This window comes from Carcharhinus amblyrhynchos, chromosome 3 (genome assembly GCF_965287045.1).
Source record: "Carcharhinus amblyrhynchos chromosome 3, sCarAmb.v2.hapA, whole genome shotgun sequence".
NCBI classification, from domain to species: Eukaryota; Metazoa; Chordata; class Chondrichthyes; order Carcharhiniformes; family Carcharhinidae; genus Carcharhinus; species Carcharhinus amblyrhynchos.
The window spans coordinates 107,196,003-107,222,669 of NC_137326.1; the positions used below are offsets into that span (position 1 = coordinate 107,196,003).

General features: G+C 41.3%; 1 protein-coding gene and 1 non-coding gene across 4 annotated transcripts in view; both read right to left on the reverse strand.

Annotated features, from left to right (window-relative positions):
• Nucleotides 1-9,433: 9,433 nt before the first annotated feature.
• On the reverse strand, nt 9,434-9,632 carry LOC145341610 (U2 spliceosomal RNA). Its single transcript, XR_013886385.1, has one exon. It is a non-coding gene; the product is annotated as a U2 spliceosomal RNA (small nuclear RNA).
• Nucleotides 9,633-17,972: 8,340 nt separating this feature from the next.
• Nucleotides 17,973-26,667, reverse strand: part of LOC145340995 (major facilitator superfamily domain-containing protein 8-like) — a 62,725-nt gene continuing 54,030 nt past the window's right edge. Inside the window, exons 13-14 of one of the 3 annotated variants that reach the window (XR_013886327.1) lie at nt 18,782-19,074; nt 17,974-18,489 (exon numbers count right to left, since the gene is read on the reverse strand). The gene's annotated coding sequence lies outside the window, so the exon portion shown is untranslated. Of the gene's footprint in view, nt 19,075-26,667 lie in introns of all 3 variants that reach the window. The other 2 variants (XM_080185641.1, XM_080185643.1) reach the window with 2 other exon arrangements.

Genomic DNA, 26,667 nt, shown 5'->3' on the forward strand with positions numbered 1-26,667 from the left:
CCACATTATACTGCTCTGCCATGTAATTGCCAGCTCACTCAGCTTGTCCAAATCGCACTGAAATATCTTGCATCCTCCCCAGAGCTAACCCTCCCATCCAGCTTTGTATCATTTGGAAATTTGGAGATATTGCATTTAGTTCTCTCATCTAAATCACTAATATGTATTGTGAATAGCTGGGGTCTTAGCACTGATCTCTGCAGTACCCCACTAGTCACTGCCTGCCATTCTGAAAAAGAGTAAAAAGTCTGACAACACCAGGTTTTAGTCCAACCTATTTATTTGATAATATACTCGCAAGCTTTCGGGTTAGCCCCTTCGTCAGGTGAATGGAGAGTTCTGGCCTCAGACAGAGCATATAAAGCACAGACAGTTTAGAGATTACTGATTAGAATGCGAATCCTTACACCTAACCTGCTGTTCAAGACCTGAAGTGGCTGATCATGTGAGTGGAAGGAGCACTGATCACATAAGAACATAAGAAATAGGAGCAGGAGTAGGCCATCTAGCCCTTCGAGCCTGCCCCGCCATTCAATAAGATCATGGCTGATCTGTTGTGGCTCAGTTCCACTTTCCCGCCCTCTCCCCATAACCCTTAATCCCCTCTCTTAGTGTATTGTCTCCAGACAGTACAGTAAGTGAGGTTTTGCAAACCCAGGCAAGTTACGGGGGTTACAGATAGTGCGACATGAACCCAAGATCCCTGTTGAGACCGTCCTCATGTGTGCGGAACTTGGCTATCAGTCTCTGTTCAGCGACTCTGCGCTGTCGTGTGTCGTGAAGGCCGCCTTGGAGAATGCTTACCCGAAGGTCAGAGGCTGAATGCCCGTGACCACTGAAGTGTTCGCCAACAGGAAGGGAACAGTCTTGCCTGGTGACTGTCGAGCGATGTTCATTCATCCGTTGTCGTAGCGTCTGCATGGTCTCCCCAATGTACCATGCTTCGGGACATCCTTTCTTGCAACGTATCAAATATTATTAAATAAATAGGTTGGACTAAAACCTGGTGTTGTCAGACTTTTTACTGTGTTTACGCCAGTCCAACGCTGGCATACCCACATCATTCTGAAAAAGACCCATTTATTGCTACTCTTTTGGCCGTATTCTCCAACCATGCTCGCAGCCAGGAATCTCCTACCAGCTGCAATGTGCAAAGTTTTGGCTGAGTGTCGATGTAATTCTCCATCCTTGCTGGCAGTGACAGTGGGGCATGGACAACTGGAGAATTCCAGCCCTTGTTTCCTGTCTGCCAACCATGTTTCTATCCATCTCAACGCATTACCCGCAATCCCACACACTTTAATGTTACACACTAATCTCTTATTTGGGTCTTTGTCGAAAGCCTTCCGAAAGTCCAAATAAACCACTGGCTCCCCCTTGTCAATTCTACTAGATCCATCCTTGAAGAGTTCCAGAAGATTTGTCAAGCATGATTTCCTTTTCATAAATCCATGCTGACTCACTTTGATTTTGCCACTGTTTACCAAATGTTCTGCTATAAAATCTTTGTTAATGGTCTCTAGAATTTCCCCCACTACTCAGCCAGACTGGTCCATAATTCCTTGTTTTCTCTCTACCTCCCCTTTCAAATAGTGGGGTTACATTAACTACCCTCCAATCTGTAGAAACTGTTGCAGCGTCTATAGGATATTGGAAGATGACCACCAAAGCATCCACTATTTCTAGGGCCACTTCCTTAAGTACTTTGGGATGTGGATTATCAGGCCCTGGGGATTTATCAGCCTTCATTCCCAAAAGTAATTCCCCAACATAATTTCCCGACTGATTTCCTTCAGTTCCTCCCTCTCACTGAACTCTGTGTTCTCCAATATTTCTGCTGCATTATATATGTTGTCCTTTGTGAAGACAGCCATATTTTAGTTCCTCATTATAAATTGTCTTGTTTCTGACTGTAAGGGATCTACATTTATCTTCATCAATCTTTTTCTCTTCACATATCTTTAGAAGCTTTTACAGTTATTTTTTAAGTCCCCCGCTATCTTACCGTTGTTCTCGACTTTCCCCTTCTTCTTAATCAATCCCTTGGTTGTCCTTTGCTGAATTCTAAACTCCTCTCAATCCTCAGGTCAGTTGTTTTTACTGGCCAATTTATATGCCTTTTCTTTGGATCTAATACCATGTCTAATTTCCCTTGTGAGCCGTAATTGGCCACCTTTGCATTTTACTTTTGTGCCAGACAGGAATAAACAATTGTTGCAGTTCACCCATGCACTTTTTAAATATTTGCCATTGCCCATCCATCGTCATCCCTTTATGTTACATTTCCCAATCCATCATAGCCAACTCACATCACATACCACCATAGTTTCCTTTGTTAAGATTCAGAACCCTAGTCTCTGAAGAATTCTATCATATTATGCTTGCTCATTCCCAAGGAGCCTCACAGAACTAGATTTCCAATTATTCCTTTCTCATTACACAATACCTAATCTAAGATTACCTCTTCTCTAGTTGATTGCTCAACATATTGGCCCAGAAAACTACCCCGTATATACTCCACGAATTCCTCTAAGGTATTGCAACTAATTTGATTTGCCCAATCTATATGCAGATTAAAATTGCCAATAATTACAGATTTTTTTAATTGCATGCCCTTCTAATTTCCTGTTTAATGCCACTCCCAACATCACCACTATAGTTTGGGGGTCTATACGCAATTCTCACAAATTTTTTTGCCCTTTAGTTTTTCTCAGCTCTATCCATATGGATTCCACATCATCCAAGGTAATATCTTTCATCACTATTGTGTTCATTTCTTCTTTAAGCAGCAATGCAACTCCGCCACCTTTTCCTTTTTAATCTGTCTTTCCACAATACAAAATATCCCTGGATGCTCAGTTCCGATCCCTGGTCATCCTGCAACCATATCTCCGTAATCCTGACTACATTTTACCCATTTACATTATTTGCAATGATTAGTTCATCCACTTTATTGTGAATGTTCCATGTGTTAAGGCACAAAGATTTCAGGCTTGCCGTTTGAATATTACTTTTCTGCTTCTCACTATTTTTCACCACGGCCCTGTTTGACTCTGGCCCTTGATTTCTCTGCTTGTCACTTCTTATCCCCCTTAGTGTCTTTTGTTCTCGCCCTTAATTCTGCCTCCTCTAACTCCTTGCATAAGTTCCCACCCCCTGCCATACTAGTCCTTCCCAACCACTCTAGTAAATACTCATCCAGGTGTAACGAGTCCAGTTTGTACCTGTCCTATCTCCCCGGAACCAGTTCCAATATCCCAGAAACCTTCCTCCTCACACCATCTCTTCAGCCATGCATTCATCCAATATATCCTGCTTTTTCTACTTGGATTGGCATGTGGCACTGGCAGTAATCCTGCAATCACTACCTTTGAGGCCCTATTTTTCAACTTATGTCCTAATTCCCTACATTCTGCTTTTAGGACCTCATCCCATTTTCTATCTATGTCATTTGTACCAATGTGTACCACGACCACTGGCTGTTCATCCACCCACTTCAGAACATCCTGTAACCGTTCCAAGATATCCTTGGCCCTTGCACTAGAGAGGCAGCATAGCATCCTGGAGTCTTGTTTGCAGCCGTACAGACACCTAACAATTGAATTCCCTGTAACTATTGCGTTTCCACACTTTTTACTCCTCCCTGTGTAACAGAGCCAACTGTAGTGCAAGAGGGATCTAGGTGTACGTGTACATAGATCCCTGAAAGTTGGGAATCAAGTAGATAAGGTTGTTAAGAAGGCATACGGTGTCTTGGCGTTTATTGGTAGGGGGATTGAATTTAGGAGTCGCAGCGTCATGTTGCAACTGTACACAACTCTGGTGCGGCCGCACTTGGAGTATTGTGTGCAGTTCTGGTCCCCACATTACAGGAAGGATGTGGAGGCTTTGGAGAGGGTGCAGAGGAGGTTTACCAGGATGTTGCCTGGTATGGAGGGGAGGTCCTATGAGGAGAGACTGAGGGATTTGGGGTTGTTTTCGCTAGAAAGAAGGCGGTTAAGAGGGGATCTTATTGAAACATATAAGATGATTAGAGGTTTAGATAGGGTGGATAGTGATAGCCTTTTTCCTCGGATGGAGAAAGCTAGCACGAGGGGGCATGGCTTTAAATTAAGGGGGGGTAGTTATAGGACGGATGTCAGGGGTAGGTTCTTTACCCAGAGGGTGGTGAGGGATTGGAATGCCCTGCCTGCTGCAGTTGTAAATGCGCCTAGTTTGGGGGCGTTTAAGAGATCCGTGGATAGGTTTGTGGACGAAAAGGGATTGGTTTAGATTAGTGGGTCATTGTTTTTTTTTAACTGGTCGGCGCAACATCGTGGGCCGAAGGGCCTGTTCTGCGCTGTAATGTTCTATGTTCTATGTTCTAAATTGGACTGTTGCTGCTTTCCCCTTGACAGGTCTTGACAGGGTGGATGTTGAGAGGATGTTTCTTCTTGAGGGAGAATCTAGAACTACGGGACACAATTTAAAAATTCGGGGGTCACCCATTTAAGACAGAGATGAGGCTGATTCTGAGTTTTTGAACTCTTCAAAAGGCAAGTGAAGCAGAGTCTTTGAATGTTTCTAAGGCAGAGGTAGATTATTGGTAGGCAAGGGGATGAAAGGTTATGGGGATAAGTGGGAATTGGAGATGACATTATAATCAGATCAGTCTTGTCTTATTGAATGGTGGAGCAGGTTCGAGGGGCCTCCTCCTGCTCCTAATTCATATGTCCATATAATCTGCTGAATGGTTTAGGTTATCCTCAGGTTCCTCACTGGAATCATTAGCTACCTCTTCAGCGGATAGCCCTTGTCGCCAAGAATCCAGTCTAGAAGGTGCATGGTGAGAGTAACAAGCTTGGGAACCTGGAAATGCCTGAATTACGTAGGTATTGTGGCTAGTTCCAGTGTGTTGATTAAATACCTTAGCTACCTTTCCCAAGATGTTCCTCAGGAATGTCACTGGGCAATCAAAGTTTGTTAATGTTTTTAAATGTTCAAAGAGAGAGTGATCAATCCCAGATGCTTGTGGAAGTTGGACTGACAATGGAATTATAAATCTGTGGCCTACTTCGGGTTGTCATGCTCTTTTAACTGTTAATTCAGCAACAATCTATTGTCAGACTTGAGATTTTTATACACTTGTAAGAGTGGTCTAGACAAGTACTGTAAGCCCTGATTGGCACTCCATTATTAACTTCCTTTCCAGCTGGCATTTCACAATAAATAAGGAGAGCTACTTAATCCATTTTCTTCAAAGGGAGGAAACCTGGTTCGGCTTTTATCTGGAAACTTTGTGGTAACTGACTGCGATTTTTCCATTTTTGAATCATTTATATTGGAGCTTGCAACATTGGTATTGCTCTGCATCATTGGCAGTGTGAAACTGGTCATCTAAGTTCTTATTTTAATGTTCACTGTTTAAAAATAGAAAAACAAAAATATTAAATGACTTATCATTGACAGCAAGCTTGCATTTTTGCATATCGTTCATTAGTGGGTGGTTGTAGTGCCTCATTCCTGGCTGTTTGTTATTGGGGCTATTTTTTTTCAAGGTATGCAACCCAACAATTTAATAAGAGCCTGTCCATTCTGAATTGGCACTACTATAATCATACATAACTTAAAACAAGGTTGTGGCAGATAGCACATGTCCTCTTCTGTTTGCTTTACAGCATGTTAATTATTTTGCAAGTAACCACAAATAATGTAGTTTATTCTCCATGATCTTAGGATATTTTTTGGAAGAAAGAAGTACTATTTGCCATAGATCACAACCTGGCAGGTTTAGACTTTAGATGTATTTTAATGTTGCAGCATAAGGAGAGGATTGAAATGGCCAGGTTTTAAACTTCCCTGAGTAACCTTGTTCCCATTGCCTGTAAGGAAACCATGAGGTTTAATCCATTACGAACTCTCCAATTAGAAGTTTGTGTCACTGATAATATTTTAATCCTTTTGTGTGAATTGAGGTTGGGTGAAACAGGGACCATTAACAAGAAATTCAGTGATTTCCCTCTGTTTCCTTTTCTCTTCTGGAGGCACCAGCTCCTGGCCGAGATGCCCATGCCTATGAATCCAGATAGTGTGTGTGTGGGGATTTGGATTAAGTACCAAACTGTCTTCATCAACTCTGAACATTCCTAAATTGACAGGAAGATACAGACATAGCCTGAAATATTTTAGTTAACTTGTTATCTTGTGTTTTTATATTTTCATATTTTTGTTGCTGGCATCTTTTTAAAAATCGGTGAACATGACCAGGGTCATTGAAGCCCTGTTTCTTATCTGACAGAAATCTATTGCTTAAATTGATATTTATTCCATAGTAAAGACTGAAATTTCCACAAAATGTATTGCTTAGATTATTCTTATTTGTTTCACCTGTTAAAAAGCAGAAGTCTAAACAACTCTATTCACTTTACTGTGGCAGGGACATCTGACCCCTTTTGGACTTGTACAAAGTATCATTGCTGCCACTGTGGTTTAGACTCACGTAGCTGGCTGACAAAATTCACTAAATTCACTCCAGAAGAGGGGAAGAGACGGGTGTCCTTTCTGACTGGAGTGTCAGAGTCTTTCTGTGCTAACCTTTTGAAGAAACTTCTTGTTTGGTCTATATGGACTTCCATCAGCTAATGGTTCATTATCCAGAAAACCTGTTCTCCAATAAAGACTTAGCTGAGTATCTGCAAGATTGCATGCAAAGGCTTCCATTCATGGCTACAATTGTTGTGGAATCCACCACAATATTAAAGGGAAAATCTGTGTTGGAAGCTGATCCATTTCCATGTCTCTATGACAACTCCATCTAACTTGAAGTGGGCCTGTGCTGTCTATTAATCGGAGACTGTCTGATGTGCCTTTTTATACATTTGATTACTTATTGGGATAGTATGACTAGGAGAGAACACTGGGTAAAAGTTTATTAAAGTGAGTGAGGTATTTAAAGTATTTAAAATCATAATAGTCATAATAATCATAATGGATGGCACAGTGGCACAATGGTTAGCACTGCTGCCTCATAGCACCAGGGACCCGGGTTCGATCTTGGTTTGGGTCACTGTCTGTGCAGAGGCTGCACGTTCTCCGTGGGTTTCTCTGGGTGCTCCAGTTTCCTCCCATAGTCCAGCAGGTTAGGTGCATTGGCCATGTTAAATTCTCCCTCAGTGTATCCAAACAGAAATGTGGTGACTAGGAGATTTTCACAGTAACTTCATTGCAGTGTTAATGCAAGCCTGTTTGAGACTGATAAATAAAAAATAGTCACTTGTCTTTGAGGTGAAAAGGCATGTCTTCAGCTCATTACGCCGTTAGTGGGGAACTTCAAAGTTCAAAGTCTCGGCAATGTCACTTTACAGCCAGCCTCCAGAGATTCTTTGCTAATGGCCCATGAAGATGTACCGATCTGAACTGCATCCTCTCCCAGGAGTCATTTCTTTCTGCGTTTGCTAAAATAATTAGCTAGTTGGAGGTCAAAACCACGCAATGTTTGCAATGGAAAATTAATAATTTATTGGCCTCTAGCTAAACTGTGCAAGTTAAGATCAAAATTTCACTGTGGGAAGTTGAAGGCACAGGTCAGTGTTCATCTTAATATTCCATATGCAAGAAAGTAGTCCTTAACCAAGACATTAGTGTTTTGTTTTACAAATAGTGTTGTCTTCTAACAAAGTTTTCCATGAGTATTTTGTATTCGTATTTTGTGATTTGAATGAACATTATAATCACGTTCTACTATTGTCATGAACCAGAAACTCAAGGGTTAATTTAAAGGGGCATCTTTGTTCCACACACCATATCACCAATTAAACACAGTGGCCAAAAACCTCCATCCTCACTCGCAGCTGGGATTCTCCATTGTCGCTGACAGTGAATGGAGTTTTGGCTGTTCTCACTTGCAGCAGGACAGACATTCATGAGATCGGATAATCCCTACCACATAATAAGAATTTTCAATCTCTTGTTAAAGTAAAATACTACAAAAAAATCTGTTTTAATTCATTTGAAGATGTAAATTTGATAAGGACATAAAAAAATAAGAGCAGGAGTAGGCCATTCGTTCCCTCATTCAATAAGATTACGGCAGACTTGATGTGGCTTTAACTCCATATTCCTACCTACACCTCCCCATAACCCTCAAATCTCTTTTGATCAAAAATCTATCTAACATAGTCTTCAAAGTACTCAATGCCACATTCTCCACTATTCTTTAGAGTACAGAATTTCAAAGGCCAATGATCCTCTGTGAGAAGAAATTCCTCCACATTTGTCTTAAATGGGAGATCCTTTATTTTGAAACTGTGCCCCCTAGTTTTCAATAGCCCCGAGAGGAGAAATACGCCCTCAGCGTCTAGAATCTTACTGTATATACGGTATAAAAATCAAGCCCATAATTTTTGGCTTTGACATTGAGAAGAGAAAAGCCATTGCTTTAAATACTTGGGCTACAATGGAAAGGCAATAATTAAATCAACCAAATGCTTGTTAAACACTGCAGCTGCTGGAGATTTGAAATAAAGCTAGAAAATATTGGGAAAATGCAGTATCTGTGGAGAGAGAATCAGAATTAACGTTGCAAAGAAGAGCCATATTGGACTTGAAACATTGGCCAGGATTTTCGGGCTGAACCGGAAAATCAATCCCAAGGTTAATGGATCTTTCGATGGTCCGCCCTGTTATCGGACAACAAATTTTCTGAAATTGGGTACACAATATGGAAGCAGACTAAAGCTGCACTCAGAACCTCCCCACTAAAGATCACAAGGGAACAGATCCAGACAAGCAGGCAAAAAGACATGTTTTTAAAATGCAAATGAGGGCTAGCACACAAAGGGAATTGGACAGGACTGCACCAACAGAAACTAAATTAAAGTACACCACCATCTAATCAAGTTCTCTGATCTCTGATCTAATCAAGTAAACCTCTATGGAGACACCTAAGGATTAATATAACTAAGGAAGCCTCCCTGGCCTCACAGACTTCCTGAGATCAGCCAAACACCCATTGTTCAAACCCCGGAGATTCTAGACCATTGATAAACCCATCAAACATAAACAATTAACACACACTTATAAACATCATTACAATACTTGAAAACATCAAAACAGAATGGTCAGAGTCAAATACTGTAAACAAAACATTAACATTTGAATCATACAATGTGTCAAAGTTTGAGTATAACTGTAGCCCATTGTGGCGGGCCTTTAGAGTGCTTTCGGGACAATTCTGTTGTATGTCCTGACTGCACCTCCGTCGACGTTAAAATAAAGCTGAGTCTGTAGTGGTCGCGTCCGCCTACTCGCGCTAACAGGCCCTTGGGTTGAACAGGAAAATTCCCCCATTTTTTTTAATCCAATTCAATCAAATCAAGTCCAATTCAGAGTCTCAACAAGTGAGACATTCCCGATCAAAGCTGACAAGACAGGGCTCTCACCTCCTGTCTTGGGCTTGATTTACATGATCCAAGCTGATTGGAGTAGACATTGTCCCTCTTCCAAAGCTTGACCACATTTACATCTTAGCCAGAAGGTCGAGATGCCGCTTTTAAAAATTGCTTCAAATGAAGCTAAAATGTAACTTAATGACTTCAACCAAGCACAGCATGTTGATACTACACTTGGTCTTAGCCAAAAGACTGAGAAGCGATTGCTCCTTTCTCTGTCCACAGATACTGTCATGATGTGGAGATGCCGGCGTTGGACTGGGATAAAACAGAAAGAAATCCCACAACACCAGTTTAAAGTCCAAACAGGTTTATTTGTAGCAAAAGCCGCAAGCTTTCGGGACAGCCTGTCCCTTTGTCAGGTGGCTGAGAACTTTGAGGTTCTTTCTGTTCCCAGATTTCTTTCTGTTCCACAGATGTTGCCAGACCCGCTGAGCGCTTTTCCAGCCAGCACTTAGTTTTTATGTCAAATACTTCGCAACACGGTAGCACGAGCAAAAATTAAATCCCAGCTGCTGCAAAAGTTAAAAATGGATGATTACATTGATGGGTTAGTAGCTGAAATTATAAATGTTCATGTGTTTTCTTTTTAAGTGGAGAGATAATATTGTCTAGAACTTTGCATTGTGTGTTATAACCAGATGAGGTGTGAATTGGCTCTCCTCTGTTCAGCTGCCTTTGTTAGCCATAACAAAGATTTGAGTTTCTTTTTCACGAGGATATGTCTTTTCTGAATCCAAACATATTTAATTATTTAAGCTGTGAGCCATAAGGAGTCAATGTTTTCTTGAGTTAAAGAAAGCAGATTTTATTAACTACTAAACCAGAGGGGGAGTAGTTAATAAAAGGGAATAATAAAAACATATCAAAAACACAGCCCTCATGCAGTCATCCAGGCACACACACACTCATGCAGGTATCAATGATAAGGGAAGCTAGAGCCCTAAAAAAGAAATTAAAAGATTATACAGTTACATGTCCTTTGATCGCCCTTGAGTTGTCGATTTTTCAACATTGTGGCCAATTTGGACTACCTGCTTTCGTGAATGCAGTCAGATGTAGATGTCGCAGTTACTGAGAGAGAGAGAGAGAGGGTATGTCTTCTCTCCCAATACCCATTGTGTATTTCCAGGGGCTTGGGTTGGATCAGTTGGTGGCAGCCATGATTCAATATTCAGCACTTAGTATTTTACTGTGTCTTCCTTAGTGAATTTCGGTGGTCTTCAAATTGTAGAAGATGTCCCTCTCTTCACACTCCCCTGAGAGTGTCTTGTTGGCTTTTTCGCCTTCATGTTGGAAGGTGGCCTTGCAATTTTAAACAGTTTGTTCCACCTCATTCCAAATTGTAGAATTTCTAGTCAATTGAAAAATCCTTTCCAAAAATAAAAGGACAAAGCTTCAAATGTAAGAGGAAAAGGTGGACTCACTGATGTATCACTCAAAAATACACATCCCCTTTACACGGCAGTAGTCGTCCAACTCTTCTAGTGAGGAAGTTAGTGAATGGGTGAGTGGGCAGCGGGGTAGTCAGTTGCTCGGAGAGTAATCAGATTGGGAGGTAGTTGGGGGGGGAGGTGGTGCAGGTGGTGGGGGAATTGGTGAGCAGGAAGTCAGATCAGGAGGGTGGTCATGGGTGAGGGGGTTGATGGCTTTGCTCAGTTGAGTTACATTTGCTCACCACTGAGTTAGGCCAGGTACTAATTAAACAGTCTAACATATCCTGAGTAAGTATTCAAATAAGTGCCATGCATCTGGCCCAGGCTCAGAGATATCTACACAAGGATTGGGGAATGGAATCAGCCCATCAGAAGCTCAAACTTCTTGGGTAGTTTCAGCGCACACCTGTGCATCAGAACTTGCATGGAGTCCTGACATGCATCATTCAATTTACACCCTATTTCTGACAATCTAGAACTGGGAAAATTGAGGCAATTAATCTGTCTGTACCTTACCTTCCTAGCCACTAGGGGTCATCTTGTCCAGTAAATGTAGCCCAAATCAAGCACTATGTCAACCCCTCGTAAACACTGTCCATATATAATTCAACCCCATGACTTCTGGTCTAAACAACCGGTCTCAGAAATCTGACTTTTACTCAAGTAGATGCTTTAATAAGATCAGCTCTCATTCTTCTGAACTCCAATGAATTCCAACCTGCTCAATCTTTCCTCAGAAGACAAGCACTTTATTCAAGGAATTAACTCAGCGAACCTTTATTTAACTCTGACCAACACAAGTATATCTCCCCTTAAATAATGAGACCAAAACTGAACTCAATAATTCAGATGCGGTCTGGCAATTCCCTTTACAGTTGCAATAAGACTTCCCTACCTTTATGTTCCATCTCCTTTTGCAATAAAGACCAACACATGCCATCCCAATTACTTGCTATACCAGCATTCAACCTTTCTTTACATGTACAGGGGCATCCTCTTGTGCCACTCATTCTGCAGTCTCTCTCCCTATTTAAATAATACTCTGCTCTTCATTTAACATAGAACATAGAACATAGAACACTACAGCACAAACAGGCCCTTCGGCCCACGAGTTGCGCCGATCACATCAACACCTACCAACCTACAGACCTATCTATAACCCTCAATCTCATTAAACCCCATATACTCATCCAGAAGTCTTTTAAAAGACCCCAGCGAGTTCGCCTCCACCACCACTGACGGCAGCCGATTCCATTCACTCACCACCCTCTGAGTGAAAAACTTACCCCTAACATCACTTCTGAACTTCCCTCCCTGCACCTTAAATCTGTGTCCTCTCGTAGCAACTATTTCAACCTGGGGAAATAGCCTCTGAGAGTCCACCCTATCTATTCCTCTCAACATTTTGTAAACTTCTATCAGGTCGCCTCTCATCCTTCGTCTCTCCAGGGAAAAGAGTCCCAGCTCCCTCAACCTAACTTCATAAGGCATGCCTCCCAGTCCAGGCAACATCCTTGTAAATCTCCTCTGTACCCTCTCAATAGCTTCTACATCTTTCCTATAGTGAGGCAACCAGAACTGCGCACAATACTCCAAATGAGGCCTGACAAGGGTCTTATAAAGTTGCAGCATTACCTCCCGACTCCTAAACTCAATCCCTCGATTAATGAAGGCCAGTACACCATACGCCTTTTTGACCACCTCCTCCACCTGCGAGGCCGATTTAAGAGTCCTGTGGACCCGGACCCCAAGATCCTTCTGCTCTTCAACACTACTCAGACTTCTGCCCTTGATAGTGTACTCGTTCATCCCGTTGGTTCTGCCAAAATGGACGACTACACATTTATCCGCGTTGAAGTCCATCTGCCACTTCTCCGCCCAGTCCTGCATCCTATCTATGTCCTGCTGCAACTTTTGCCATCCTTCCAGACCATCCACAACACCACCGACCTTAGTTGGTTTCTTCACACTAAAGAGGACAACCGCACACTTCCTCACATATTCCAATGGCCAAACATTTTCCCCACTCATTTCAACTAGTGATATCCCATTGAATACTCCGCACCCTCCTCACCACTTGCTTTCCAACTCAGGTGTGCAGCAAATTTGGCAACAATGCACACTGTACCTTCATTACGAAATTAATATAGATTGTAAATAGTTGAGGCCCCAGCACTGATGCCTGTGGCACCCTTTCTAACCTGAAAATGACACATTTGTCCTGACTCCATGTTGCCTGTCATTCAGACGGCCCTCTAACAATGATAATATGTCACCTCAACATTATCAGCTCATATCAAATGCTTTTTGTAAATCCAAATACACTAAATTTACTGGTTTACCTTTATCCATCCTGCTCAAAGCACTCAATAACAAGCTTGCCAAACATTATTTTCCTTTTACAATACCATGTTGACTCCACTTGAATGTATTGTTTTTCTAGATGCCCCAGTACTATTTCCTTAATAATGGATTCCAACATTTCTCCTAATGACATTTTCCTATTAAGAAGAGGTTAACCAGGAAAGAGTGGGATCCATTGGGGACTAAGGGGGGGGCTACGTGAGACTGAAGTTGCAGGACATTGGAAGGGTGTTAAATGAATACTTCTCATCAGTCTTCACTCAGGAGAAGGAGGATATAGGTGTAGAATGCAGGAAAAGAGACTGTGAGGACCTTCAGCAGTTTGACATAGGAAGTGGAGGCTTTGTCAGTTTTAAAAATGGACAAATCCCCAAGACTGGATGAATTGCATCCCAGGTTGCTGTGGGAGGTGTGGCAGGAAGGTGAACATGGCAATGAAGCAGTGACTTACAGACTGATGAGTCAGTGGAAGGCAAACTATTGGAGAAAATTCTGAAGGAGAGAATTAATTTCCTATTAGAAAGGCATGGGTTGATTAGGGATAGTCAGTATGTCTTTGTCAAAGGGAGGTTGTACCTAACAAATTTGATAGAATTTTTCAAAAATGTGATCAAGTGTGTGGATGAGGGAAGTTCAGTTGATCTACTTTAAATGGATTTTAGCAAAGCCTTTGACAAGGTCCCACATGGGAGACTGATTGAGAAGGTTGAAACACATCCTTTTGTCAAATCCTCATCCTAAATTAGCCCTCCTATGATTGACCTCTCAACCAAGGGACAGCTGCTTCAAACTCACCCTGTCCATACCTCATAATCATAGACACCTCAATCATGTCCTCTCTCCCCTCAGCCTTCTCTGTTCTAAAGAAAACAATCCAAGCCTACCTACCCTCTATAGCTCCATACCAGGCGACAACCTGTACCCCTCTAGTGCAATCACATCCTTCCTATGGTGAGTGACCAGAACTGTACACACTACTCCATTTGTGGCCTAAGCAACATTCTTTACAGTTCCAACATAATCTCCTTGCTCTTATACCCTACATCATGATTGATAAAAGCAATTTCCCATGTGCCTTCTTTCACCTGCTCTGTTCAGGAGTCTGTGAATAAGCACCCAAGATCCTTCTGTTCCTCTGAGCTTTGGGATGAGTGTCATTGGCTAGGCCACCATTTATTGCCTAGGCCACCATTTATTGCCTATTCCTAAATGCCCTCGAGAAAGTGGGTGGTGAGCTGCCTTCTTGAACCAGGGCAGTTCGCGTGTAGTAGAAGTACACAGTGCTCGTAAACCAACGATAGCAATTGTTTAATAAGCTTTTGACATTTGATTTTCTATCATTCTTGCTTTTTGTGTCCCCCATCATGAAGACAGATACAAAATACTTGTTCAAGGTCTGCACTATTTCTCATTATTAATTCCCCAGTCTCATTCTCTTAAGGGACAGCTTTTAAAAGTCTACCTATATTTATATACATTGCTAGTTTACTCATTATAATTTCACCCTGATATTTTTAGTCCCCCTCTGCTGGTTTCTAAATGTTTCCCAATCTTCAGCTACTGTCACTTGCTAGACAAGTATTGCCCATCTCTTTTTGCCCTGTGATGGTGGTGGCTCTCATTCTTGAGCCAATGCACATTTTAGGTATTGAGTTTCAGTTAGTTGGTCCAATGACAATAAAGGAACTTATGTCCAAATCAGGGTGATGCGTAACTTGGAGGTGGTAATGTTCCCATGCACCTGATGCCACTACCCTGGAATCATCACAGGTGGGACGGACAATTTGACAGACCATTTAAAAGTCAGTAGGCTTTGGATGAGAATTTCCAGTTTCAGTGCAGACATGAACAGAAAATCCCCATTAGCCTTAGTTCTAATACAGAATCCAATAAAACTTTTAAAATACAATGCCATAGCTAATATGAATTTGAGAATATCTACAGGTATTCAAAGTAAGGTTTCGGCTGAATTCACTGAATCAGTTGTTGGCATTTGGATAGGAAGGCTAAAAGCAAAATACTGCGGATGCTGGAATCTAAAACAAAAACAGAAAATGCTGGAAAATCTCAGCAGGTCTGACAGCATCTGTGGAGAGAGAATAGAGCTGATACTTCAAGTCAGTTTGACCCTTTATCACAGCAAAGAAGCTGTCCGCTTTAAGATATTCAACCCCTTGACAACTGGAGAAACATTGAAGGGGTTGTCCCTGTATGCTTCTCCTACATCTCCGATGTTCCAAAAGGGAACTGGAACAGTTATACCTTTCTAAGCCATATTACATCATTCTTTAGCAGCAATGGGTGCTACCTCTTTGATTAATGCTTCCCTTGAGATGTGCGCTTATTATTCAATTGTTAAAATGGTTTTATTATTCGTACTGTGAATCAGATATATGGTCACAACACTAAAATATGCCCTTAATATCTTTCCCATTTTCTTACGATTGTTTATATTTCTGTAGAAGTGATTTTAAACTTTTCATGTAAGATGTTTGAAGTCTCGTTTTTCTAATTTGCTGAGCTAAGTTGCAAGAATGACGTCTGAATAGATAAGGAGAGACAAAGCTTTTAAAGTTCCTTCAAAAGTGATTTTTTGTTATCTTTGTTTAATGTGAAGTGAACCACTTTGTGCATGGCACAGACAAAGTCTGTTTTTAAACATCTGTTGAAGTCAAAGCTGTCAGCAGGTGCTGCCCATATATACGCTTTCTGGGTAAAAAATGGTCAAACGAACGTATGTCCATTTCCTCAATTCTGAAGTATGATGTCCTAAATACATATGAATTTTGCCTATTTATTCATATACCTCTTTCACACGAGAACATTTGCTTCAATTTTCACTCCGGCCACATCAGTGTCCATGGGAAACCAGGGTCAACGACAAATTCAAATGGCAAAGCCCAGTGAGATTTTACCTCCTGGGATTCACTTCCATATTCAGAAATTAACTCCTGCTCAATCTCAGTAGGAATCTATTTGGCAGGTGGAAATGGGAATTTGGGTGACAGGAAGTAGCTGCCAGAAACTCATGTGGTATGTCCAATATAGGACGGATGTCAGGGGTAGGTTCTTTACTCAGAGGGTAGTAAGGGCGTGGAATGCCCTGCCTGCAACAGTAGTGGACTCACCAACATTAAGGGCATTCAAATGGTCATTGGATAGGCATATGGATAATATTGGAATAGTTTAGGTTAGAGGGTCACTAGATTGGTTCCACTGGTTGGCGCAACATCGAGGGCCGAAGGGCCTGTACTGCGCTGTAATGTTCTATGTTTTTAGAGATCCCTCAGTGCAGGATCATAGTCTAGCATGGCCCTATTACTGCCCTATTCCTGCACTGAATAAAAATTTCCATTTGGCTAGCAGGCTCCATACTGCAGCCAAAACATTGCTGAAACAGACAGTATCCTGGAAGGAAGGGTGGAGATCACCCATCATCCCCCCCCCAGGAAACCTTATGTACCCATCATGGTGATTAGCCACAGCTACGGCTTTCAGACATCTTATGGAAATGTTGCCTTTCCGCAATCACAACCAATCAGCTGTGGATTCTTTTATAAATTTAAGTCTTCTGACTATCTTCAGAAGCCTCCTCCATCTTGCGGTGCTCACTCTTCTTTCTCCCATTTTGCCTAGTGGGATTGCCAATGTTTCACCACTGGATGACGATCTCTTATCAGGCCTCCAGTCTCAGGAGCCTGCCTGTCGTTCTTGACTGGATAGCAATCTCCCCTCTCATCATTAATTGGTCAATCTTGCGAGAATTATTTCCCACATGCTGTGGGGTTAGAACCACTTTTGATCTCCCATGTTGGGGACCTCACTCCAAATGGAAAGTCCAGCCCATGATTACAGCCACTAAGATTCAGACAAGACTTCTGAGGCAGGAATTCCAAATGGGGGGCAGCAGGGAGCCTGGAATAAGAGAGACCAAAGATTTTCATGTGGACATCTCAAACAGCAATCCAAAGCTGTATAGGGAAAAAATAACTTTCTGGGATCTTTGTAGCCCCCATTTCAAATCTTGGCAGTTTTTTTAAATTCATTTGTGGGACATGGATGTCGCTGGCTGGACAGATTTATTACCCATCCCTAGTTGGCCTTGAAGAGGTGTGATAACTGTTTTGCTTGGTAGGCCATTTCAGAGGGCAGTTAAGAGTCAACCACATTGCTCTGACTCTGGAGTCACATGTAGGCCAGACTAGACAAGGAGAACAGATTTCCTTCCCTGAAGGACATTAGTGAACTTGATGGGTTTTTCTGACAATCGGCAATGGTTTCATGGTCATCAGTAAATTCTTAATTCAGATATTTTTTACTGAATTCAAATTCCACCATCTGCCATGGCAAGATTTGAACCCAGGTCCTCAGAAAATTAGCTGAATTCAAATTTCCTGGATTAACAGTCTAGTAATTATAACACTACGCCAAGATCTCCTGAGGTGGGAAGAAAACAACACTGCTTCCCTACTCAGGCTTAAATTATATACTGGACCTCTAATAAGGTATTGAGGCCCAATCAATACATTGAAAGAAATCCCCAATGGCATCTGGTTGTTGGTGTCCTTCTCACCTACAATTTAACATTTGAGTTGCTCTGACCAGGGTGGGAAAGGAGTAGACATTTCTTCTGCACCATACTAACTCTTGCTCACCCCAGCCATGTGTCTGATTGGCAGAGTTCAAATTATGATCCTTCTCACAATAGTTAAAGCTACAAGATAGATTTTAATGGTTAGTTTTCTTTAAAAAAATGCAAACAGAAAAAAATTATTTAATTTATTACCGGCTTTAACACAGCCACGCCAGACTTCAATACAAAACATACATCATTAAATAAATTATGAAAAGTATATAGTTTCACATTGTGACAACATTCATCACAATCATGTTTTTCTTTCATTCTAACATTAATTATTGATGTTTATATCCCAGTCTGACAATGTGCTTTTGTCTTAAAAACTTATTTAACAGTGATTTATTAGCAAATGTACACACAATATGGTCTGCAATTTAAAATATATTTTTAGTACGTGTATATTTAATGATATTTATATGTTAACTAGGACCTGGAACAAACACTGCATTCATTTGTTCATCTTTTATATAATATTTCTATTGTTTACCTGATTTCTTTATTACAGCAAAACTTATTTAATTTTACAGTTGTCAACATATACAAAAAATAGACTGAACAGAAGTGTTCACATTAAATGTCACATGATGCTTGAAGACTCACAACAGCAACATTGACTGGAGATCTGGAAAGAAAGAAAAAGTACAATTTTTGTGCAAATAAATAGTTTAAAGGAATTTCATTACAAAGAAGAGTCAACACTGCGTTGGAAATAGAACATGGCAGAGAAACAAAGAATGATCAAGACTGGAGAGCAAGTTACAAAATGGTAATTTAATTATGTGATTCAGATGATGAAACAGAGACAAAAGCCTGAAAGCCTTATGATATTTGAATCCCAGTATACTATTACTGCATCTATTTCAATATCCAATGCTCTGAATAATGCAGATTGTATTTTTCAGTAATGCACATACTTGTTGTGGGCAGTGAAGGTGTTGTGCTGCTACTGCAGGCTGTCTGAGAAAGACATCTTCAATGTAGCAACTTGAAGGTCACCAATACCTGATTTTGAAACATAAAATGTTCTCCATTGGAACTTAACTGCTGAGGGAGGAGTTCTGGTATTGAGAGGGGATATAGCCCTGTGAGGGAGGCAAGACAGATTTCAGAAGTGCATATTTGACCCCAGCAAAACTCCTCTCAGAAATCCCAATGGGTTAAACTCCAATCTCTTCCAATAAACGCAAAATTTTGCAGATCTGAGAATCTGAAACAAAAACAGAAATTGCTGGAAAATCTGACTGTGGCGAGAGAATACAGCCAATATTTCGAATCTGAATGAACCTTTGTCAGACCTCTGTCATTTGCTTCTAGTGGGGAGAAGCCATTCCCATTTATGCTTTTGAATTGGATTGCAGTGATTCAAGCTACTTTTACCACTATATTTTTTCAGCGATAAAAACTATGAGATTTGTTAAAAACTAAATTTTGACCTTGATTTATTTTTTGGAGAGGCTGGAAGAAACCTATTTATTAGAGGATGTAGAAGTGGATACAGAAACCCCTAGGATTTCGAAGACTATTCAAAAAAAGTAGACTAGTTTAGAACAAGGATTACAGTGTGCCTAAATCACAAGGTGCCTAAAATATATATATCATGCAAAAGTATTGTCTGAATAGACATATGTGTAAAAATAATTGTAGAGAATTTTGAATAAGTATTGTAGATTTAAAATGTATTTAATGTCTTGTAAGCTTTGACCAAGATACAGCTGCCCCAAAGCATAGTAGGAAACAAGCAGAACTAGACAGCTCACATTCTTTGGAAACAATAAGGTACAGAATATGTTCACTATCAGTAGGAGACAATACAGCTGTAAGCTACCAAGGTTTTAAAATGAATGAAGGTATTTATCTTCTAGCTGCAGTGAATAGAAGCCTTGTCTGTTCTTTAAATATTGCCATGTAATCTCTAAATTCTATGTGAGCCGCCCCAAAAAGTTTAATAACTCCATCAGAAAATGAAACCTCAGACAATACAGCATATTGATTAGAGGAGCTTCCCTTGGTTTGTAGGTGGCAAGGGCGATTCTTCAATCTACCGCATTTGCATCGGTAAGGTTACTAGGCAATGGGGAGGGGGGAGGGAGAGAAGAACTTCTGGGTACAGCTGACCAATGATTTCCCAATTCTCATAGAAGATAGAATGCTTTTGGCCAACATAAATAATGTGTATTAATATGATTAGATCATCCAGTTTGGATGACAGGTTGGGCAAGAGAAACAAACCTACAAAAAGGTGCATCTGTTTTACACACATATTGTAACGTCAAACAGACTTCAGCTGTCTCTCTCCCAATGCATTTTGGTCAAATAAAGAACTTCTTTTAGCATGGATTAGCTGAGTTCAGCTCAATACATGGCACCAGGCGGAAGCCCCCAGGAAAATCCCCTTAGAGGATCACCTGTAACATTGACTAATGGTAATTGGAGATAATGATTTTATAAATGACTCGTGTTGCATAATGCCAAGTACAACATGTTAAATAAGAGTGATCTTCAACATTTCTGATGGACTGAAAAATATTGTTTAATTTGCAACAGTACAACATAGTCCAATACTACTTCAGTACTGATGGAATGCTGTATTGTCGGAGGTTTCATTTTTTATTGGAGTTATTAAACTATTCGGGCAGCTCACATTCTGGCATTTAAAGAGTACATGGCAATATTTAAAGAACAGATAATGTTCCTTCTGTTTTGGTCAACATTCACCCTTTAACCAACAACACACCAAACATTCCCTATTCACTGGAGTATGGGGAATATTGCAAATTTGCTTCAATGGACTTCAAATATAATTTGTTCTCGATCATATATATGACGTGAAGCACTTGAATTACATAAAGCCGATTTTAGATACCATTTAGCACTCTCTGGGAAAATGGTGAAGTACACGCCAGCAGCCTCCTGCATACAGGGTTTGAGTATGCCTGGGAGGGTGAGTATATGGGATGAGCTAAAGAGCCATCGTTTCCTTGCCATTTTCAGTTGCCAGATGCCTTATAAATGAGGTGTTTGGCAAATTGTGGTAGTCACGTCTATGGCTGGAATTCTGTGACATCACCCATGGCTGGGATTCTCCGGTCTCACTGCAGTGAATGGTGATTTGGCTGAGCGCCAAATTTTCTGTTCAGGCTAGCAGCGGTAGTGGGGTGTGCAAGCCTGGAGAGTTCTGGCCTATATTTGGGTTTTGTAACTTAAGCTTTCATTCCTTCAGTTATATTGGAGAATAAAACCTTAAAAAAAAAATCTATAGGAGGAAATCCAAATGTTGATGGCACAAAATCATTATCTTCCTAACGGAATCACAGGCAGACACCCTGGAAAATCAAATTCTTACATTAAAAATGTGCATGCTAATTACTTACTAAGTACATTCAGACAGAATTAATAGATCTTTAACAAAAAAAAGGAAATAAAAGTTACACTTAGATTTTTAACAGGTCAAAGTCTGTAGGGGAAGTAATGGCCTAGTGGTATGAGGGCTAGACTATTAATCCAGGAACTCAGCTAATGTCTGGGAACCTAGGTTTGAATCCCATTGTGGCAGATGGTGAAAATTGAATTCAATAAAAAATATCTGGAATTAAGAATTTACCGATAACCATGAAAACATTGTCGATTATGGGAAAAATCCATCTGGTTCACTAATATTCTTTAGGGAAGGAAATCTGCAATCCTCACCTGGTCTGGCTTACATGTGACTCCAGGGCCACAGCAATGTGGTTGGCTCTCAACTGCCAACCAGGGATGGGCAATAAATACTAGCCATCCAGCGACGCCCATGTCCCATAAATGAATAAAAAAACTTACCCAAAAATGACTACACAGAATCCCCACATTGCAGAAGGATGCCATTCAGTCCATCAATGACAATCCAATGCAGGCCCTAGCTCTATAACCCTAAGTATTTACCCTGCTAATCCCCAGACACTAAGGGGAAATTCAGTATGGCTAATCCACCTAGCTGTAGGAGAAAAGCAGAGAACCTGGAAGAAACCCATGCAGACACAGGGAGAATGTGCAAATTCCACACAGAGAGTCACCCAAGGCCAGAATTGAACCTGGGTCCTTGAAGCTGAGGCAGCAGTGCTAGCCACTGTGCCACCTCAACAATCACTCTTGTACATGCATCACTCTTATACAAAACTCTTTCAGAGGCACTCAAGTTTATCAGATCATTCTTTTTTCTTTCCCCTTTCAATTAATCCTCCATCCCCCTGGGTGAAGCTAACACTCTACTCCCCTTCCTCATTCATTACTGCCTTCTCCCTTTCAAGCTAATTCTACCTAAATATTCTGCTACCACCAGCCTTCTAACTTCATATTTCCACTCACCACAAAACATCCCTTCCAACTTCCCCGCTCTTCTCCCCTGTCCATTTTCTCCCATCCTGCTGCTAATGGAAATAATTCCAGTCATTGCATACTACAGGCAGGAACTGCTGTTCTTGCTAGAATTTCGCCCCACCTGAAAGTGGCATCTGAAAGCATTTTCAACATCAATCGGATAGGAGTAGCACAATGGAGAATGTGCCCAATTGAGTCAATGAACACTGACATGCAAACTGCATCCAGATGACGGTGGGGATAAGATTTGATAAGGATAAGTATTAAATCTGAGCTATTAAGTTCAGGAAACATGTCCTAGAATTTATATGCAAAGATTATTTTACTTTATACAGATTAGTTCAATCAAGGTATTCAAGAGGACAGTAGATAATTACTTGAATAGAAGTAAGGTACAGGGATACAAGAAAAAGCACCAAGTCATAACAGTCATTTGGAGAGCTGGTACAAATACAATGGGCCAAATGGCCCCCTTTTATGTAATAACATTTCCGTGATTCAGAAGACATTCAACAATAAGTAGTTGCTCAATTTGAAAGATAATAACCATGATCTAATGGCCCCATTGACCATGGGCACAAGCCCTATAATGGCTGCTAAAACTCGCAGGAGGCCAAAAACTGATAGGTGCCCGCAAGATCTCAGAATGAAATCTTCTCCACCCCTCTCTGATGATGTATTGGGATTCACACCCATGAAGGGAGTGAGCCTGATTTATATAAATTATCACATTAGCAGTCTTGATGCCTCTACTTCCGTCCTCATCCTAACTGCCCTCCCAGCCAGTGTGATATCAAACCAGCACAAATCACTACTGGGATTCAGAAATGAAAATCAGTCCAGATGACTTCGCTAGGGGGTGCACAGGTAAGTAGAGCCCTGCAAACCAAGTAGCGAGGGACATGCCTGGGCATTACCCCCTGGCATGACCAGGTTCTCTACCCTCTGGACACAATCCTAGAAAGAACTGAACTTCGTAGAATGAAAAAGACAATGCTTGTATAATGCACATTTCTGTTATTGCACAGATGTCTTGCTTGTACATGCCGTAACTAGTCAATTGCTATTTCTACAACCTTTCAGTTAGATCACTTTATTTCTGAGATAATAGTGGATGGTGAACTGCTTTTAGACCACTATATGATGTCTAGATTCACTTCCTGCACTTCATCTTCAGTGGGTTCTGAAGTTGCAACACTGGGTTTCGTGAGAGCTGAAATTTGAGCTTCACCATGATCATTTATTTGATGGGCAATTCTGCAGACTGCACTTATATTTCCCTGTGGATTTCAGAATTGCTGTTTGTCTCAGGGTGTATAGTCTTCTCTTTTCTCATTTATCTCAGGGATGGATTCTGTCTCCACAGCTCCCCACCTGCTCAGTCTGTCTCACGAACTCTGGAGCACCACTGCCTCTGTTGCATTCCCCTGGGACACTTCACCTGCGTGGAAACTGGTTAAATCAAGGAAAAAGGTTTCTACTAATCATACCTTGGGTGCATTTCCTTCATCCTTTGTGACTTCCAGAACTTTTGCTTTTCCCTGACTCTATTTTAGCCCTTTTCAAATGTTACTGACCGTACTCTGGCCTCTGCAAACTTGTCTGCTTTAATTTCTATAGACTAACACAACCGCTGTGAACTCTGTTGGCTTTTCTTCAGCTTCTTCAGTCCTTACTTGTTCTATTGCCCCTTGTAGGAATTTCAGGGTTTCCTCAGCCCTTTGCAGTTGAGCAGCATACTTTTGTTTCAATCATTCCCCTCAGTCTTTGTGGACTGATCTCTACCCTCTGGACACAAGACTCATTTCCAGACAAATCCTGCTCCAAAAGTAATCTGTCCCCAGCACTGGCAAGCTCGGAATGACCCTAATCATAATTACTCATGTGACTAACTTACTCTGCAGATAGAATTTTACTCAGGGAACCTTTGAGCATTTTTGCCAATGCTGTGGTATTTGTTCTGCATTCAATTGGCACCTTTGTAACCTTTGCTACAAGGTTTAAAGACAGCCAATGTCCCTGAGGATAGGTATATCTCTTCTCAGGATCTGGGATACAACAGGAATATTTTTTCCTTTGCAAAAATTCTGGTTGGTAACCTGATCCTCCCTGGGCACAGTTGAAAAGTTCATTACCCTCATGGCTACAGATACTATCCTGACTGCAACGTCCCCAGTTGGTTCCTTGACATGCCAACAATGTTCTTCAGTTGTCCAGGTTTCCCAAGTTGCAGTCTGACCCGGTCGCTTCTGGATCTTGGGATAATAGAGGTTCTCAGTATCAGGGGCCAGTTTTGGTCAATGGTCAATAGCCATTGCCCACGCATAATATCTTAAAGCTAAAAGGCCACTGATGTACAATAGGAAACAGACACTAGTTTTTCATCTTTCTTAAACTTGTGAAAAACTGGTTTCACCAGTTTTCTTCAGTTGGATTTCAAACCTGATGACATACAGTGGATTGACTCAGTGTTTTGAGTAAGCTTCAATCAATGGCAACTATGAATTCCGCAAATATAATCATCTTGGTATGCCCATTTGAGGGTGAGGCTCTACCCATAGTTAATTAAAATGTAACACAGTTTGATCATCTGTGCTGAATGGTCATTTACTACCACCTTAACAGTTGATTCCCCTTTCAAACAAATAAAAGATGATTCCAAAAACTTTGATTTCAGCTCAGCCTATGCGCAAAGTTATGAATATGACATGCCTCTAATGGGCATGACATTTAGTAACAGGCACACATTTAATGAATACATCCTTAGAGAATTATCAATAATCACATCGCAATTGATTCCCTCTGATAACACATTGTTCTGATATTCAAGGATATGCCTACATTGCAGCTAATTGATACACCCATATGGCCCAGCCAAGTTATAAATGTGCAACACAGTTCACACTAAAGTCATTGATGACTTGCTGGAAAGATTGTTAGGATGCATGTATAGAAGTTTGCTTCTGCTTTTAACATTTAAAAATTGGATGGAAGCATTATTTACTTATTATTAGTGCATGGGAAAGATCCTTAATGGTCAGTTAGAATGTCTGCACATTTTTAAAATGTGGCTTTCCTGGCGTCTATGGGCCCTATTTTACCATTTTGATTCTAAGTGCTGGGCGATCTTGAAACTGGGAGTGTTTCAGATCCGACTTTTAGACCTGGTTTCAGGCGCCCCCACATGCCCTCTGCCTGAAAAAGTATCAGCAATTCTGAATCGTGCTACAGAAGCCTGTGGGTGGGGCTTAACGTGCCCAAAATCCTGCAGCTCCAATTGGCACCTCCAACTGCGCATGCACAGAAAAAACAAAATGATAGAATGTGGCTGCCCTGCCACATCCCTCTGGAGGTGGATAATGCCTTCCCCGGCCCCCACAGACATTGCCCCACCCCCACAGCATTATTGACCCCCTGATCGTCCAACCACTTCCATCACCCGGATCGATCGCGGCCCCTCCCCTACCTCCCCCCAAACTGATCTCAGACAAAGTGGCAGGAGATCCACCACTGATCTCAGGCAAAGTGGCAGCGCAACCTCCCCCCCACCCCCCATCCCCCACCTGAATCTCAAGCAGAGAGCCATCAGACACTCCGCACTTAGCTCCTCATTAACTGCAGCGTCTGAATCGGACTTTTGTGGAGCATGTCTGTTTTGCATCAATTCTGGATGGATATATATGGTGGTGAAGGGAGAAGTGACAGCAAGGTTGGGCATGCAGCCCATTAAGTCAATTTAAATGCATTTAAATGGCCATCATGCTCATTTTGGGCATGGTCCTGATCGCAGTCATTTTCAGGCCTTGGTAAAGGGGGAACCGGTGCAAAGGCAGGCGCGGATTGCGTTACTTGCTGCACGCCTGACTTTACCAAGTTTACACACCCAAAAACAGCTGCAACTTGATGGTAAAATCGGGCCCTATATGTCCATATAGTTCACTTGGTGAAATCTCAAAATTGAGTTAGCCTTCCAGCTTTACTACAGTCAGTCAATCAGACTAAGACATTACTTCAGGTACAGTGTCAAGAGGAAACAAGAAAGGAAGAAGGTGATAAGTTCCCAAGAACCAGAACCAGGCATGTGGGATGCAAATCAGAGATAGGAAAGGTGATTCAACAACTTGGACATAGTTTTCACAAAAACAGATGATTTAGATTTAAGTTGGAAATAGATAAGCATTTGGTCAGAAACAAAAATAGTTATGAAACAAAGGTCAGAATTTCCTGGTCCCCCTCCTGCCGGCGGGATCTTTGGTCACTGCCGAAGTTGAACCCTTGAGGTGGATTTCCTGGAAGTGGAAAGGCAAGCAGTGCAAGAGCTGATAGACTTTGACAACACTTGACAATCTTGTTGGCAGCCAGTGGCATGCCGCATCCAGCACATGGGAGTGCTGAAAAATCCTGGCCATAGGTGATGAACTATAGGTTGTTTTTGAACGCAGACTTG